The sequence below is a fragment of the Ambystoma mexicanum genome, chromosome 6q (assembly GCF_040938575.1).
Source record: "Ambystoma mexicanum isolate Mex_15411 chromosome 6q, UKY_AmexF1_1, whole genome shotgun sequence".
NCBI classification, from domain to species: domain Eukaryota; kingdom Metazoa; phylum Chordata; class Amphibia; order Caudata; family Ambystomatidae; genus Ambystoma; species Ambystoma mexicanum.
The window spans coordinates 1056776152-1056792269 of NC_090937.1; positions in this window are offsets into that span (position 1 = coordinate 1056776152).

Here is a 16118-nt window from a genome sequence, read left to right on the forward strand (position 1 = left end):
ATAAAAGACATCAGTCCTGGCGCCATAGGCGCCAGGCTCATTATGGGAGTGCTTGGGTGCACTTACCTGATGCAGATCATGCTGCAGGATCCCGGCCTCCTTGAGGCCTGAAAGGAACTACTTTACCTGTGGGAGTAATTTGCCATCTGGGCGTGGTCAGGGAAGGATACATACCTGATTGGAGGAAGGATACATACCTGGAACTTCTTCCAAGGCTATTTAAACCCCACCCGAACAGCCACACGTGCTTCGCGTTGTTCTGCATCTAGCAGCTAGATGCTCACCGTGTCTGCTCCTGCATCCTGACTTCTGCCACGCCTGCCAGCTTCCTGGATCACCTGCAAAGGAAGAGAAGAAGAGAACAGAAGAAGGAAAAGTCCTTACCTGCTAAAACCCGCATCCCGGAGACATCTCGCCGACAATCCTGAAAAGGAAAACTTTTATTTAAAAGCTCATCGCATCGATTGCTGCAGCGCCGCATTCCACTCACCTTTACAGGGCGCCTCCATGTTCAGCAGCGATTATCCGGATTCGCAGTCACGCCCCAGCGCCTAGGGAGAAAAAGACCAGAACAAAAGGTGAGAGAGAGAAGGGAATAAGGAAAGCTAAATCTCCATGTTAAGACTTACCTGTTGATTCATTCCCTCTTCATTTCGGGTCCGCGCCGCATCCTGGCATTTCCGGACCCCGGCCCCTAAGGGGAAAAAGAGACATCAGCATTAATGAGCGAATGAAAAGACATTACCAAAAAACGCTCATTAAAGACTTACCTGATTTCTACAAGGATTTCACCTCTCATCTCGGGTCGGTGCCTGTTCCCCGGCATTCCGTACCCCGGCCCCTATGGGGAAAAAGACACTAGCATTAGTACATTAACGCATGGACACAAGGGGAACCTCTTATCAAAAAACTTACCTGGAAGCCAAGCAAGTTTGGTTCTCACCAATCCGAAAATCCAGTGAAGTAACTGGATACCAACGCGCCCCTGCATCAGAAGCAGGATGGAGAGCTCGTCTTTCCAGACCCTAAGGTGAGACGCTACGAGGAATCACAGAAGGGTTTCGAGGAGGGTGAGAGGGGAAAGTGGGAGGCCGATTGCATTACCCCGCAGACAGTTAATCCCCTATTTTCGCCTACAGAAGGATACTTCTGCGAGCCAGACAAGCCAGATTTGGGGGCCCGGTCCAGTCCGTCTTCCGAACCCTGCGCATCACCTTAGAAGAGGTCACAGCAGCGCCAACCAAGCCAGCGCCTCCGTGGGAGTCAGGTGAGCGTAACAGAACGTGAAGCCTTCCTACAAATTCCCACCCAGGCGCTATGGAAAGTTCTGAGACTGATCAGTTGGCCCAATTACTGGGGGAATTACGGGCCAAAGTACATGCCACTCGTCAAGAGACTAATGCCCTCAGGAGGGAATTAATAATATCAAAGGAAAGAACTGATGACCTGGCCAGACAGCTTTTGCAAGGTCAAGCTGGGCAAACTCCTCTACCCGGTTCCGGAGGGAACCCCACTCCTGTGGTTTCTAGTAACCCTGTGCAGATTAATCTACCTGGACACATGCCGCTGGCGCCAACCGAACTCTTTGCTGGGGACCCCAAACGATTTGCCGTATTCATGAATCAGTGTCGTTTGCACTTCCTATGCAGACCTGGGGCCTTCCCTAATGATCAGACCAAGGAAGCCTTTGTATTGTCATATCTCAGCGGCTGCGCTGCCGATTGGTCAGTTCCACTGGTTACTCAAGATGACCCGATTCTCTGTGATTTTCAAAGGTTTCAAGCAAGCATGGAAAGGTTATTTGCTCGACACTCTCAGGGGCAGGCTCTGGATGACGAACTTCTATCCCTGCGACAGGGCAATCAGGACCTCCTATCCTATATTGCAACCTTTAATAGACTAATTGTGGAAACGGGATGGCCAGAGGATAAAAGAGTCACGTTGTTTTATCGAGGCCTACGCAGAGAAATTAAAGATGTCTTGGCCCAAGTTGTAAATCTGTCCCAAGAATGCACAGAGTATATAGACTTAGTGGTCCAATTGGATCACAGACTTCAAAACAGAAAAGCAGATCGGTCCAGGTTTGAGACCCGGGTGTTGGTCAAGGCCCATGCTAATCCCAAGGGAGTTGATGTCTCTGAGCCTATGCAAATTGGAGGGGTTAAAGGACCCTTAACTCAAAAGGAACGTGAAAGGAGGCAGCAGTTAAAATTATGTCTTTATTGTGGGAATTCTGGACACTTTCTACGAGATTGCTTGGCAAAACCGCCCCGAAAGGCGGTAGGAGCTGCTGATAAAAACCATGAAGACTCTGTTTCGGGAAACGACTCCGCCCGACAAGTGTAGGGGTCCGCTTGCCGAGCTTGAAAACTAACTCTCAGACCTCGCATTTCATTGTGCCAATGGTTCTCGTAGATCCAGAACAGCCTAAGCGGTTGCATGCAATAAAGGCATACATCGATAGTGGGGCTATTGGAAACTATGTGGATCGTGAATTGGTCTCTAGGATTAACCTCCCTCTCCGTCCTAAAACCAGCAAAGATGTCATCACCACAGTCGATGGAACTGAAATTGCCTCTGGACCGGTGACACATTCCACTACTGAGGTGACTCTTATTGGTCCCGACGGCCATCGGGAGGGTGTTGTGTTTGATGTAATCAAGGCTCCACAGTTTCAGGTTATTCTTGGAATCTCTTGGTTAGAGACACATAATCCTCGAATTGATTGGCGAGCTAAGAGAATAACCTTCCCGGATTGTACACAAACCTGCTACCCAGAAAACCTGAAGATTAATCTAGCATCTGTAACCTCTGCCTCCATGCAACTACCTCCGGAATACCAAGACTTTCAGGACGTCTTCCAAAAGGAACAGGCCAACACGTTACCTCCTCACAGATCGTACGATTGCCAAATCGATCTGGTGCCCGGTGAACAACCCCCTTGTAGCAGGATTTATGCCCTTACCGAACCTGAGAATCTGCATTTGAGACAATATTTGGATCAATACCTAGCTAATGGTTTTATTCGCCCGTCAAAGTCCCCGGCATCCTCGGCTTTGTTCTTCGTGCCCAAAAAAGAAGGCGACCTTAGAACTTGTATCGATTACCACGCATTGAACCAGATAACGGTTAAAAACCGTTATCCTCTGCCTCTGATCCCTGAACTCCTTGACCAGGTGAAGGACGCTTGATTATACACCAAGTTAGATCTCCGGGGGGCTTATCATCTGGTACAAGTTAAAGAAGGCGACGAATGGAAAACTGCCTTCCGTACTAAATTACGGATTATTCGAGTACCAGGTGATGCCTTTCGGATTGTGTAACGCGCCGGCTGCCTTCCAATACTTCATGAATGATGTCCTTCGGGAACTCATAGATGTTTGTGTTGTCGTATATATCGATGACATTCTGGTGTACTCCTCTTCGGAATCTGATCACAGAAAACACGTCAGGGCAGTACTTGAAAAACTGCGCCAACACAAACTATTTGCTAAATTGGAGAAATGTGTTTTCCATACCACAGAAGTCGAGTTTCTAGGTTTCATCCTGACACCCAAAGGAGTCCGAATGGACTCAAGAAAAGTGGATGCCATCCTCAAATGGCCATCACCTAGCTCTGTAAAAGGGGTTCAAAGCATGCTCGGCTTTGCCAAGTTCTATCGCAGGTTTATCCCGGAATTTTCACGCGTGGTACAACCCATTACTGCACTCTTGAGGAAAAATAAACGTTTTGAATGGTCTGAAGAAGCCGAGCAGGCCTTTCATTATTTAAAAGCTAAGTTTACCTCCGCACCTATATTGAAACACCCGCGTCCAGATCTCCCTTATGTCGTCGAGACTGACGCATTCAGCCTAGCCATGGGAGCTGTCCTGTCCCAAAGAGATCCCGAAACCAACCAACTGCATCCCGTAGCATTTTGGTCCAGAAAATTCTCGGCACCCGAGGTTAATTATGCAATCACGGACAAAGAACTGTTAGCCATTAAGTCCGCTTTTAAGGCCTGGCGGCATTATCTGCTTGGCGCTCGACATACCATCACAGTGATCACTGATCACCGGAATTTACAGTATTTGAAACCCGCCAAGGCTCAGTCATCAAAGCAGCTTCGATGGGCTTTGTTTTTCGCTGAATTTGATTTCGTGATTACCTATCGACCTGGCTGCAAGAATGGCAAAGCAGACGCCTTTATCCCGAATTGGAATGGGAGAATCTGATACAAACTCAGAACCAGTACCAATAATTCCCGAACAGAGGATTCTAGGCATGACTTTGTTACAGACGCTTGAAGACATTCAAGCCAGAGTGAAACAACTCCTGGACCCTACAACCTTACAGGAATGGATACAAAAGGGATCAGACTTTACCATAGATAATGGTTTACCTTATTTTCAAGGACGCTTATTCCTGCCACATAAGGAATTACACAAACTAGTTATTTCCGGTTATCATGATACATTAATAGAGGGACACCCTGGTATTGCCAAGACAGAGGAAAAGGTGAAACGACAATTTTGGTGGCCCTCTTGGCGAAAAGATGTTAAATCTTTTGTGATGTCCTGTGGTGTTTGCGCCCAAAATAAAAGTCAAAAGAAAAGACCAGCCGGTCTCCTTCAACCTCTAGACATACCGCCAGCACCCTGGCACACCCTATCAATGGATTTTATTACGGACCTGCCTCCTTGTTCGGGGTACAATACTATTCTGGTGATTGTGGATTTGTTTTCCAAAATGGCCCACTTTATTCCTTTGAAAGGTTTACCTTCAGCTTCTGTCCTAGCCAAAGTATTCCTCGAAAATATTGTTTGGCTACATGTATTCCCATCTATACTAATCTCCGACCGGGGAAGCCAATTAATTTCCCACTTCTGGCGCAAATGTTGTCAAATGGCGCAGATCGACGTAAGATTATCGACCAGTCACCACCCTTAGACCGATGGTCAGACCGAGAGGACAAATCAGACCCTTGAGCAGTACTTACGGTGTATGTTACAGCAATCTGAAAGCAACTGGAAAGACATTCTTTGGATAGCCGAATACGCATATAATAATTTGGTACACTCTGGAACTGGCAACAGTCCTTTTTATACTTTGTTTGGGCATCACCCTCGAACCTCAAACCTTGACTCACCTCAGAACCTCGGAATGCCTGCAGTAGAACATCTGCATTCTACAATTATCCACGCCTTCAAAGAGGCAACTACGCATTTACAACAAGCCAAGAGAAAATACAAGGAGAATGCTGATCTACATTGGAGTGAAGCACCTCCGTATCAGATTGGGGATCAAGTGTGGTTAGCTACCAGACATTTACGACTCAAAGGGCCTCGAACTGTTAACCCAAAATATCTGGGACCTTATTCTATTACGGCAATAATTAACCCAGTGGCTGTTAAACTTGATTTACCAGCTAGTATGCAAATTCACCCTGTTTTTCATGTGTCACTTCTGAAACCAGTGGTACCCGGAACCCGACTACTCAAACCTCCAGAACCTATTCTAATAGATGGGGAGCCCGAATTCGAAGTGAAGAACATTTCAGACTCAAAAATGTTTAGGTCAAAACTGTTCTACCTAATTGATTGGAAGGGGTACGGACCTCAGGAGAGGTCGTGGGAACCCAGCGACCATGTGCATGCACCTCGATTAGTCAGGAAATTCCACCGACTCTTCCCAGACAAACCAAAACCCCCGGAGGGAACAACCTTGGGAGGGGCCTTGGGGGGGAGTGCTGTCATGATGCCCGCTCCCGGGGAGCCGGTTCAAGCCCTGCGTCCCCGAAAGCGGACATCCAGTCCCCAAGGAAGGACCCAGCAACCCCATGTAGGGGCCCTTTGGACAATGTCCTGGCGCCTATGGCGCCAGGCTCATAAAAGACATCAGTCCTGGCGCCATAGGCGCCAGGCTCATTATGGGAGTGCTTGGGTGCACTTACCTGATGCAGACCATGCTGCAGGATCCCGGCCTCCTTGAGGCCTGAAAGGAACTACTTTACCTGTGGGACTAATTTACCTTCCGGGCGTGGTCGGGGAAGGATACATACCTGATTGGAGGAAGGATACATACCTGGAACTTCTTCCAAGGCTATTTAAACCCCACATGAACAGCCACACGTGCTTTGCGTTGTTCTGCATCTAGCAGCTGGACGCTCACCGTGTCTGCTCCTGCATCCTGACTTCTACCACACCTGCCAGCATCCTGGATCACCTGCAAAGGAAGAGAAGAAGAGAACAGAAGAAGGAAAAGTCCTTACCTGCTAAATCCGCATCCCGGAGACATCTCGCCGACAATCCTGAAAAGGAAAACTTTTATTTAAAAGCTCATCGTGTCGATCGCTGCAGCGCCGCATTCCACTCACCTTTACAGGGCGCCTCCATGTTCAGCAGCTATCGTCCGGATTCGCAGTCACGCCCCAGCGCCTAGGGAGAAAAAGACCAGAACAAAAGGTGAGAGAGAGAAGGGAATAAGGAAAGCTAAATCTCCATGTTAAGACTTACCTGTTGATTCATTCCCTCTTCATTTCGGGTCCGCGCCGCATCCTGGCATTTCCGGACCCCGGCCCCTAAGGGGAAAAAGAGACATCAGCGTTAATGAGTGAATGAAAAGACATTACCAAAAAACGCTCATTAAAGACTTACCTGATTTCTACAAGGATTTCACCTCTCATCTCGGGTCGGTGCCTGTTCCCCGGCATTCCGTACCCCGGCCCCTATGGGGAAAAAGACACTAGCATTAGTACATTAATGCATGGACACAAGGGGAACCTCTTATCAAAAAACTTACCTGGAAGCCAAGCAAGTTTGGTTCTCACCAATCCGAAAATCCAGTGAAGTAACTGGATACCAACGCGCCCCTGCATCAGAAGCAGGATGGAGAGCTCGTCCTTCCAGACCCTAAGGTGAGACGCTACGAGGAATCACAGAAGGGTTTCGAGGAGGGTGAGAGGGGAAAGTGGAAGGCCGATTGCATTACCCCGCAGACAGTTAATCCCCTATTTTCGCCTACAGAAGGATACTTCTGCGAGCCAGACAAGCCAGATTTGGGGGCCCGGTCCAGTCCGTCTTCCGAACCCTGCGCATCACCTTAGAAGAGGTCACAGCAGCGTCAACCAAGCCAGCGCCTCCGTGGGAGTCAGGTGAGCGTAACACAGTGTTTCTTGTTTTATAGTAGTGGTTAGAAAAGAACTGTACTTTATATGTAAGGAGAAGTGTTGTATATAGATACTTTGGCAGTATACACATATGTGTGAGCAGTTGGGAAATGGTGGCACTATAAAGGCTGTAATGAGAAAGCTTGGAAATTATAACATTTACATGAAATGAAAAATGGAAAATGCTGTGCGTTTAAAAAATGTTTCTTTTTCGGAGCATTTTGTTGAAAGTAAATAAATCCATATGTGCATTTACAGCGACACTGTATGTGTTACACTCACCTGATATCCCCGGGGGCGTCTGGAAGGATCTGAGATCTGGAACCCTAGATGCGTAGTTCTTCAGTGCTGAATAATGAATCTTAGTTATTTGTAGGGTGAGCTATCTGTCCTGCGTATCTTGTGCAAGGGCGCTTCACATTTGTTGGCGAGTTGCCCGAGTTGCTTCACTGGTGCAGTATGCCTTCCTTGGGCCCAGGCCTGCTGTGGCCCCGTTTCTGCTGGTAGGCAGGTAGGTTTGTTAATTGTCAGTCTGTGTTCTATTTATGGTGGGAATTTGTTAATATATTTATCTCCTTCTTTTCAGGTGCAAAGGTCTTGATGCTGGGGTGCCGGATGGAGAGGCACGTTTCTAGGTAAGAGAAAGCACGAAGCGCAGCGCCTTTATTGTCTTTTAAAGCTAACCTTTGTTTTCTTCTTCTTCTCCTCACAGGCCGATGTGGTGCTACGAGTGGATGAGAGCGTGATGAAAAACATGCCCCCGGAATCCGTTAAGGTAAGTACAGCACTATGCGGTGTGTATAATATTGAAAGCAAACCTGAATATGTCTCTTTTCCTTTGCAGATGTTGCTGTGGTGCTCTGAATGGAAGCGTGGCGTAGCGCGATGGAATTCAGGTAAGACTGTTGGAATTCGATCTTTTGGAAGCGCGCGTTCTAATAGTGTTTTTCCCTTTCTCATTATTGCAGGTCGCAATGTTCGAACAGCAGCTGTGGTAGCGGTTCGCCGGAAGTCCTTAAGCTAGTACTCACAGGTGAGTGATGTTTCTTCTTTTCTCGGTTTGCACAGATTGCAGCCCAAGTGAGATGCTGAGTGCTGGGTGGTGTTTTCTCAGGTAAAACAGAATAATCTTGTTCTTGCAGGATTTCAGGAAGATGCTGAAGACCAGGAGCTGGACACAGTGAGCGTCATGCTGCTGGTTGCAGAATAACACAAAGCGTGTTCTGCAGTCAGGGTGTGGTTTATGTAGCCCAGGTAAAGTAATACCAGGGAAAGTAGTTCCAGGCCTGCCACACCCAAAACACTAGACCGCATGGGTTGGTTCTTAGAACTAGACTGTGTTGGTGCTTCCATGTTGGATTTAAAGGCCCATGTACATAAATGGGAGGGACCTAGTTTGAACAGCCCTTCCTTCCTACATATGAACCTGGTGGCCTGGTGCCAAAGGCGTTAGGACTGGCTCCAGTATCCCTTTTGCAGTGGTTTTAAGGCCCTCAGGGTTCTGGTGGGAGCCTGCTTGTGGCACAACTTGTGCCCCCTCACAGTGGTCATGACAGCACTCCCCCCCAAGGCCCCTCTTATGGTATCCTTCCTGTCTGGTTCGGGTTTGGTGGGTTATCCAGGTGAAACCTCTTAATCAGACGTGGTGCGTGAATATGTTCCCTTGGTTCCCAAGTTCTGTCTTGAGGCCCATACCCTTTCCAGTCCACTATATAGCATAGCTTAGATCTGGTGCATTTCGAATCCATGATGTTTTTAACTTCAAATTCAGGCTTTCCATCAACTAGCACAGGTGTTGGTGGTGTTAAGACTCAGGTTCCTGGTTGTACAGGTTTTACAAGTGACACATGGAACACCGGTTGAATTTGCATGCTTGGTGGTAAGGCTAACTTGACGGCGACCAGATTTATCACTGATACGATGGTATAGGGTCCTAGATATCTTGGACAAAAGGTCTAGGTACCTTTTATGGGCACATGTTTTGATGCCAACCAGACTTCGTCTCCAACTTGGTAATCAGGAGCTTTCTTTCGATGCCAGTCAGAGAATTTTTTTTGTCTGTCTTTGGCTTGCAGTAAATGTTCATTTGCCCTTTTGAAGGCTTGGGTTATGCTTGTGTGTAGAGTCTTTACCGCTGGCATTTCCAAAGTCGTGGGAGAGTCTCATTCACGGATGTCTTCCATATATTGTGTAGAACAGGCTTTGTCCCGTGCTGGTGTGTATGGAGTTATTGTATGCGTCTTCTGCTATCCATAACAAGTCTTTCCAATTCTGTTCCACTTGATGCTGCATGCAACGTAGATACTGTTCTAATGTCTGGTTTGTTCTTTCTGTTTGTCCATCCGTTTGGAGGTGATGACTAGTGGATAATCGAACATTGATTTGTGCCATGGTACAACATTTCCTCCAGAAGTTGGATACAAATTGGCTTCCATGATCTGAGATAAGGACTGAGGGGAAACCATGCAGTTTTATAATCTGTTCAAGGAATGATTTTGCCAGTCCGGTAGCCTTAGGAAGTCCTTTGAATGGAATGAAATGTGCCATTTTAGAGAACAGGTCTACAACCACTAGAATGGTATTAAAACCTTGACAGGGAAGTAAGTCGGTAATAAAATCAAGAGAAAGAGTATGCCAGGTGGCCGGTGGAATATCCAGTGGTTGTAGGAGGCCAGCTGGTTTCTGTTTTTGTGATTTATTCTGTGCACATATCCCACAGGATAGAACGAATCGAGCAATGTCCTTACACCAGGTTGGCCACCAATAATTCCGTTTAACCGTGGCTAGAGTCTTAGCAATTCTGGGATGGCCTTCGATCAGGGAATCTTGATAACCAGACATGACCAATTCTTGCAGATCTTTACTTGGTAGATATAATCATTCCCTGAAGTAGGGTAATCCATCCAGAACCGTGTGATGTTCATTTTGGCAATTCCATTTCTGCAAGATATCAGGGTTCTTTAAGGTTCCAATCTTATCTTGAAGTTCACTCAGAATCAATGTGGTGGTGAGTCCCAGTAATTTATCACTTGGGATGATGGCAACAGGGACCAGGGAACTGTTAGTTTTCTCTTCAACACCCATACGAGACAAGGCATCGGCCTTCACATTCCGATCTCCCGGTCGGTATGTTATTACATATTCGTATTCTGCCAAGAATAGGGCCCACCACAACTGTCGTGACGATTGGGCTTTTGTTGACTTTAGGTATTGAAGGTTTCGGTGATCTGTGATTACTGTGATGGTATGTCTGGCACCTAATAGATACTGCCGCCAGGTTTCGAAGGCTGATTTTATTGTCAACAATTCCTTGTCTGTAATTGCATAGTTAAGTTCTGGTGGTGAGAATTTACATGACCAAAAGGCCACAGGGTGTAATTGGCCTGTCTCTGGATCTCTTTGAGAGAGAACTGCTCCCATAGCTATGCTGGAAGCATCAGTTTCCACCACATAGGGGAGATCAGGGTGAGGATGACGTAAAGTTGGCGCGGAGGTGAATCTTTTCTTGAGTTCTTGAAAGGACTGTTCGGCCTCTTCTATCCATTGGAATTTTTTGTTGTTTTTTCTCAGTAACAATGTGGTTGGGTGGACTATCCATGAGAAATCTCGAATAAATTGGCGATAAGAATTTGCAAAGCCGAGCATGCTTTGGGTTCCTTTAAGTGAAGAAGGTGACGGCCAATTAAGGATGGCATCTACTTTGTCTAAATCCATCTTGACTCCCTTTGGCAAGAGAACAAAACCGAGGAACTCAACTTCGGTGACATGGAAAGAGCATTTCTCGAGTTTAGCGAACAGTTTCTGCTGGCGAAGTTTTGCAAGGATTGAGCGAACATGTTCTACATGATCTCTTTCAGAGGGGGAATACACCAGGATTTTGTCAATATTGACTGGGGCCCAGACATTGATTAATTCCTGTAATACATCATTCATGAATTATTTGAATGCTGCAGGAGCGTTGCACAGCCCGAAAGGCATTACCTGATATTTGTACAGGCCATACTTCGTGCGAATGCGGTTTTCCATTCACCCCCTTTTTTAACACGTACAAGGTGGTATGCTCCTCTGAGGTCTAGTTTGGTGTAGATTCGGGTATCCTTGACTTGGTCCAACAGTTCCGGGATAAGGGGCAAAGGTTAGTGGTTTTTAACTGTGATTTGATTAAGTACGCGGTAATCGATGCAAGTCCTAAAATCTCCTTCCTTCTTGGGTACGAAGAATAAGGGAGAGGCTGCCGGTGACTTTGACGGGCGGATAAACCCATTAGCCAGGTACTGATCCAGATAGGACTTCAAGTGGAGATTTTCAGTTTTTCGTAAGTGCATAAATTCGACCACAAGGAACCTGTGTGCCAGGTATCAGGTCAATCTGACAGTCATAGGGCCTATGTGGCGGTAATGTATTAGTCTGTTCTTTCTGAAAAACATGTTGATAATCCTGATATTCTTTTGGTAAGGTGTCCATTGGTTCCGCGATCCCTGATGTTATTCCTTGAACAGATTTCAGGTTTGGCTGTGGTATACATTTTGGCTAGTAAGCATGGGTGCATTCATTGAAAAAGGTCAGTCTCTTTGCACGCCAGTCTATGTGGGGATTGTAAGTTACTAATCATGGTATCCCTAAGATCAACCGGAACTGAGGAGGTTTGATGAGGTCAAACGTGATTTCTTCTGGATGTCCATCCTGACACAGAAGGGTTAATTCTGTTGTGCATTGGGTTACTGGTCCCGAAGCAATTTCTGTACCGTCAACAGTAGTTACCTTTTCAGTTGTTGGTTTTGTGCATAAGGGAAGTCCCATTTCTGTTGCCATATCTCGATCTAGGTAATTACCAACAGCTCCGCTGTCTATATATGCCTCTATGAAATGCGTCCATGATGGTCATTGGTGATGGATCGAGGTTACTGGTAGGGTGAAATGTGAGGTCTGTGACTCATCCTTCTCGCTCGACAAGCGGGCCTCTACGCTTGCCGGGCCGAGTAGTTTTCCTATTCCTTTACATCATCTTCTTTCTCTGTAGCGTCTACCACCTTCCTTGGAGGTTTCACTGGGCATTCTTTGAGGTAGTGACCCGATTTACCGCAGTATAGGCATAACTGTAGCTGTCTCCTCTTGTCTCTTTCAACCTTGGTTAAAGGGGGTCGTACTCCTCCAATCTGCATGGGTTCTGTGGTATTTTCTGATGGACGTTGAACATTATCTTTTGAACGTACGTACATGGCACAATTTTCGAGTCTACTTCAGTCTGTTCTTCGATCCTGTAATCTGTGGTCCAACTGAACTACCAGGTTGATAAAGTCTGCACAGTCTTTAGGTGGGTCTACCACTTGAGCAAGGACATCCTTCATGTCTCCTTGTAGGCCCCGAATAAACAACGTGGTTCTTTTATCTTCTGGCCACCCCGCTTCTACAACGAGTCTATTAAAGATGGCAATATAAGTCAGCAAATCTTCATTCGCTTGGTGGAGGGACAGGAGTTTGTTATCAAGAGCTTGACCATGCAAGTGTCGAGCAAATAACTTTTCCATCTCCTGTTGAAAACTCCTGAAGTTCTGCAGTAATGGGTCATCCCGGCTCACTAAAGGTACCGACCAGTCTGCGGCACTTCCACTCGAATATGATAACACGAAGGCCACCCTCGCCTGGTCGTTTGGGAAAGCCCCAGGCCTACAAAGAAAATGGAGGTGGCACTGGTTCAGGAATGTTGCGTACCTTCTGGGGTCTCCCTTAAACCGTTCTGGTGGTGCCAGGGGTACTGCTCCTGGCAACGTTATCTGTACTGGATTGACTGATGATGGTATAGTGACGGATGGGGTGAATCCGGGCAATGGAGCCTGCCCCGCCTGTGTTTGTAGTAGCTGTTTGCTTAGTTCATCAGTACGGTCTTTTGTGACTAATAACTCTCATCTTAAGGCATTGGTTTCCTGCCGGGCTGCGTGTACCTCAGCGCGTAATTGTCCCAAAAGCTGGGCTAACTGATCAGTTTCAGATGTCTCCATGACGCCCAGATGGATAAGGTTTAAAGGCTTCGTGTTCTGTTAATCTCACCTGATATGCCCGGAGGTGTCTGGAAGGCTCTGAGATCTGGAACCCTGGATGCATAGTTGCCCAGTGCTGAATAATGAATTTTAGTTATTTGTAAGGTGAGCTATCCGTCCTGCATTTCTTGTGCAGGGGCGCTTGACGTTTGTTGGCGAGCTGCCTGAGTTGCTTCATTGGTGCAGTGTGCCTTCCTTGGGCCCAGGCCTGCTGTGACCCCGAATCTGCTGGTAGCAGGTAGGTTTGTTAATTGTAAGTCTTTGTTCTGTTTGTGTTGGGAATTTGTTAATGTCTTTATCGCCTTCTTTTCAGGTGCGAAGGCCTTAATGCTGGGGTGCCGGATGGGGAGGCACGGTTCTAGGAAAGAGAAAGCGCAGCGCCTTTATTGTCTTTTAAAGCTAACCTGTGTTTTCTTCTTCTTCTCCTCACAGGCCGCTGTGGTGCTGCGAGTGGATGAGAGTGTGATGAAAAATAGGCCCCCTTTAAGGTAAGTACAGCGCTGTGTGGTTGTTTAATATTGAAAGCGAACCTGAATATGTCTCTTTTCCTTTGCAGATGTTGCTGTGGTGCTCCGGATGGAAGTGTGGCATAGCGCGATGGAATTCAAGTAAGACTGTTGGAATTCAATGTTTTGGAAGCGCGCGTTCAAATAGTGTTTTTCCCTTTCTCATTATTGCCGGTCACAATGTTTGAACAGCAGCTGTGGTAGCGGTTCGCCGGAAGTCCTTAAGCTGGTACTCACAGGTGGGTGATGTTTCTTCTTATCTCAGTTTCCACAGATGCTGAAGACCAGGAGCTGGACACGGTGGTGGTTGCAGAATACCACGAAGCATGTTCTGCAGTCAGAGTGTGGTTTATATAGCCCAGGTAAAGTAGTACCAGGGAAAGTAGTTCCAGGCCTGCCACACCCAAAACACTAGACCGCATGGCTTGGTTCTTAGAACTAGACTGTGTTGGTGCTTCCATGTTGGATTTAAAGGCCCATGTACATAAATGGGAGGGACCTAGTTTGAACAGCCCTTCCTTCCTACGTATGAGCCTGGTGCCAAAGGCGTCAGGACTGGCTCCATTAGCCCTTTTGCAGTGGTTTTAAGGCCCTCAGGCTTCTGGTGGGAGCCTGCTTGTGGCACAACTTGTTTTTAGAAAAGAAAAGAAAAGCAGATGCAAAAGAATTGTATATTTTTAAGTGGCACTTGGTGTGTAGAAGTTTAACATGTTGACAGCACATTTAAGTGATTGCCAAATGATGTGATCAGGTGCAGAATGCTGCAATACATGGCATTTGAGTGGTTAAAAAAGAGAATATGCTTATTGAGAATCTTATTACAGGGTAAGTGGCAGCAACCCTGTACACATAAATATTTGTAATAGTGTTGAAAATAATACTTAAAAAAATATATGTCATGTTAGATGCAGATGTTGTTGAATCCGCAAATAGAAATCTTGGATATTTTCACAGTACTTTTCAATGCAGGTGGCTGTAACAGGAGATATGTACTATGAAGTGTTGAACTGAGAGGACTGGGTTACATGTAGAGTTTTTGGATGTGATTGATGGATGGATGTGTGACTGTTTGAAAGCAGCCAATGAGGGAGTGTTACAAACATAAAAGTGAAAAGGGCAAAAGGGCTGCCCTGTGCTATGGTGTCTGCGGCGACTGTGGGAGTCTGCGTAATTTAGATGTGCCATCCGGGTCCTTTAAGGATGCCTGTCATGGAAAGGGAACTGCGTGACCGTGGACAGTCGCGGATGTCCATGGAAATCGGGGGATGAGTCAAACAGGTTTCATCGATGTGGTTGTGGTGTACAGGAAGACAGGGTAGCAAGAGTTTTCTTTGTTGTGTGCAGTGAAGATGGCTATAGCTTTGAGGAAGCAGAGTGTGTGGATGGTGGGAGATTATTGAATCTATTAATAGAAACTTTATGCTGAATCTCACGGCATCTCTGCTGCTGTTGGATTTCAAGCAGTGGAAGTTTCCTGGTATGCAGTTTGTGAGTTAAAGTGGGCAACCTTATTACCATTCTGTGAGAGTATGGCTCACTTTAAACGTCCATATATTATTATAATGCATTGTGAACGCAGCAGTTTGGGCTATGTGACTGTAGTATCTTTGCAGTTTGCCATGAAGGTTCTGTTGAAGAGTCTAATGGAACTGTTTTCAGCTGTGAAGATAATGTTTTCCAAAATTATTAAAAAACAAATATGGAGACGTCCAAACCTGTTTTGTCTACAAATGGAAAAAGCTAGGGAGCATGTCAATAAAAGTCTATGGGCCTCCAAACCGGGCTCCATTACTGGGTTCTTGCAATGGGGACTTACCGGGTCATTCCGACATAGGAGGACCCGGTAAGTCCTCCTTGCAGGAACCATTCCCCATTCCCATTTGAGCCTCCATAGGGCTCAATGGGAATGGGGAGGGAGGTAACAACGGGCACATTACAAGTGTCCTGTTGTTACCACCCTCTTCCCCCTCGCGGGACACAGAAAAGACGTCTGGTTTTACCAGACGTCTGATCCGGGTCCCGCAAAGGGAACCTCGTAATCAGCCCTGACGGAATGAAGGGGGCCGGTCAGGTGGCACAGCGAGTAGAGTGCCCGCTTTGACATCCGTGCAGAGCCTTCTAACGCAGGTTCGAATCCCGGCAGGGCCAAACTCAAGGTCAATAAATGAGCACCACACACCGTGGGTAATAATAAGCAGCGCTCAGATACCTGAGGGTTCATAGCGCTATATAAATGCCAAATTATTATTATATTATTATTATTTTGTCAGCGCCAGGGTCGCTATGAGGCCCTATGTGTTTTTGTATATGGTTTAGGAATGGCTTCTGTTGACAATGAAAATATCAAGTTGGATGGTGTAAATACTTTTCACAGCGATCGATGGAGTGCATTTGACTGATGTTGGCAATTAGATCTTTCTTTTGAA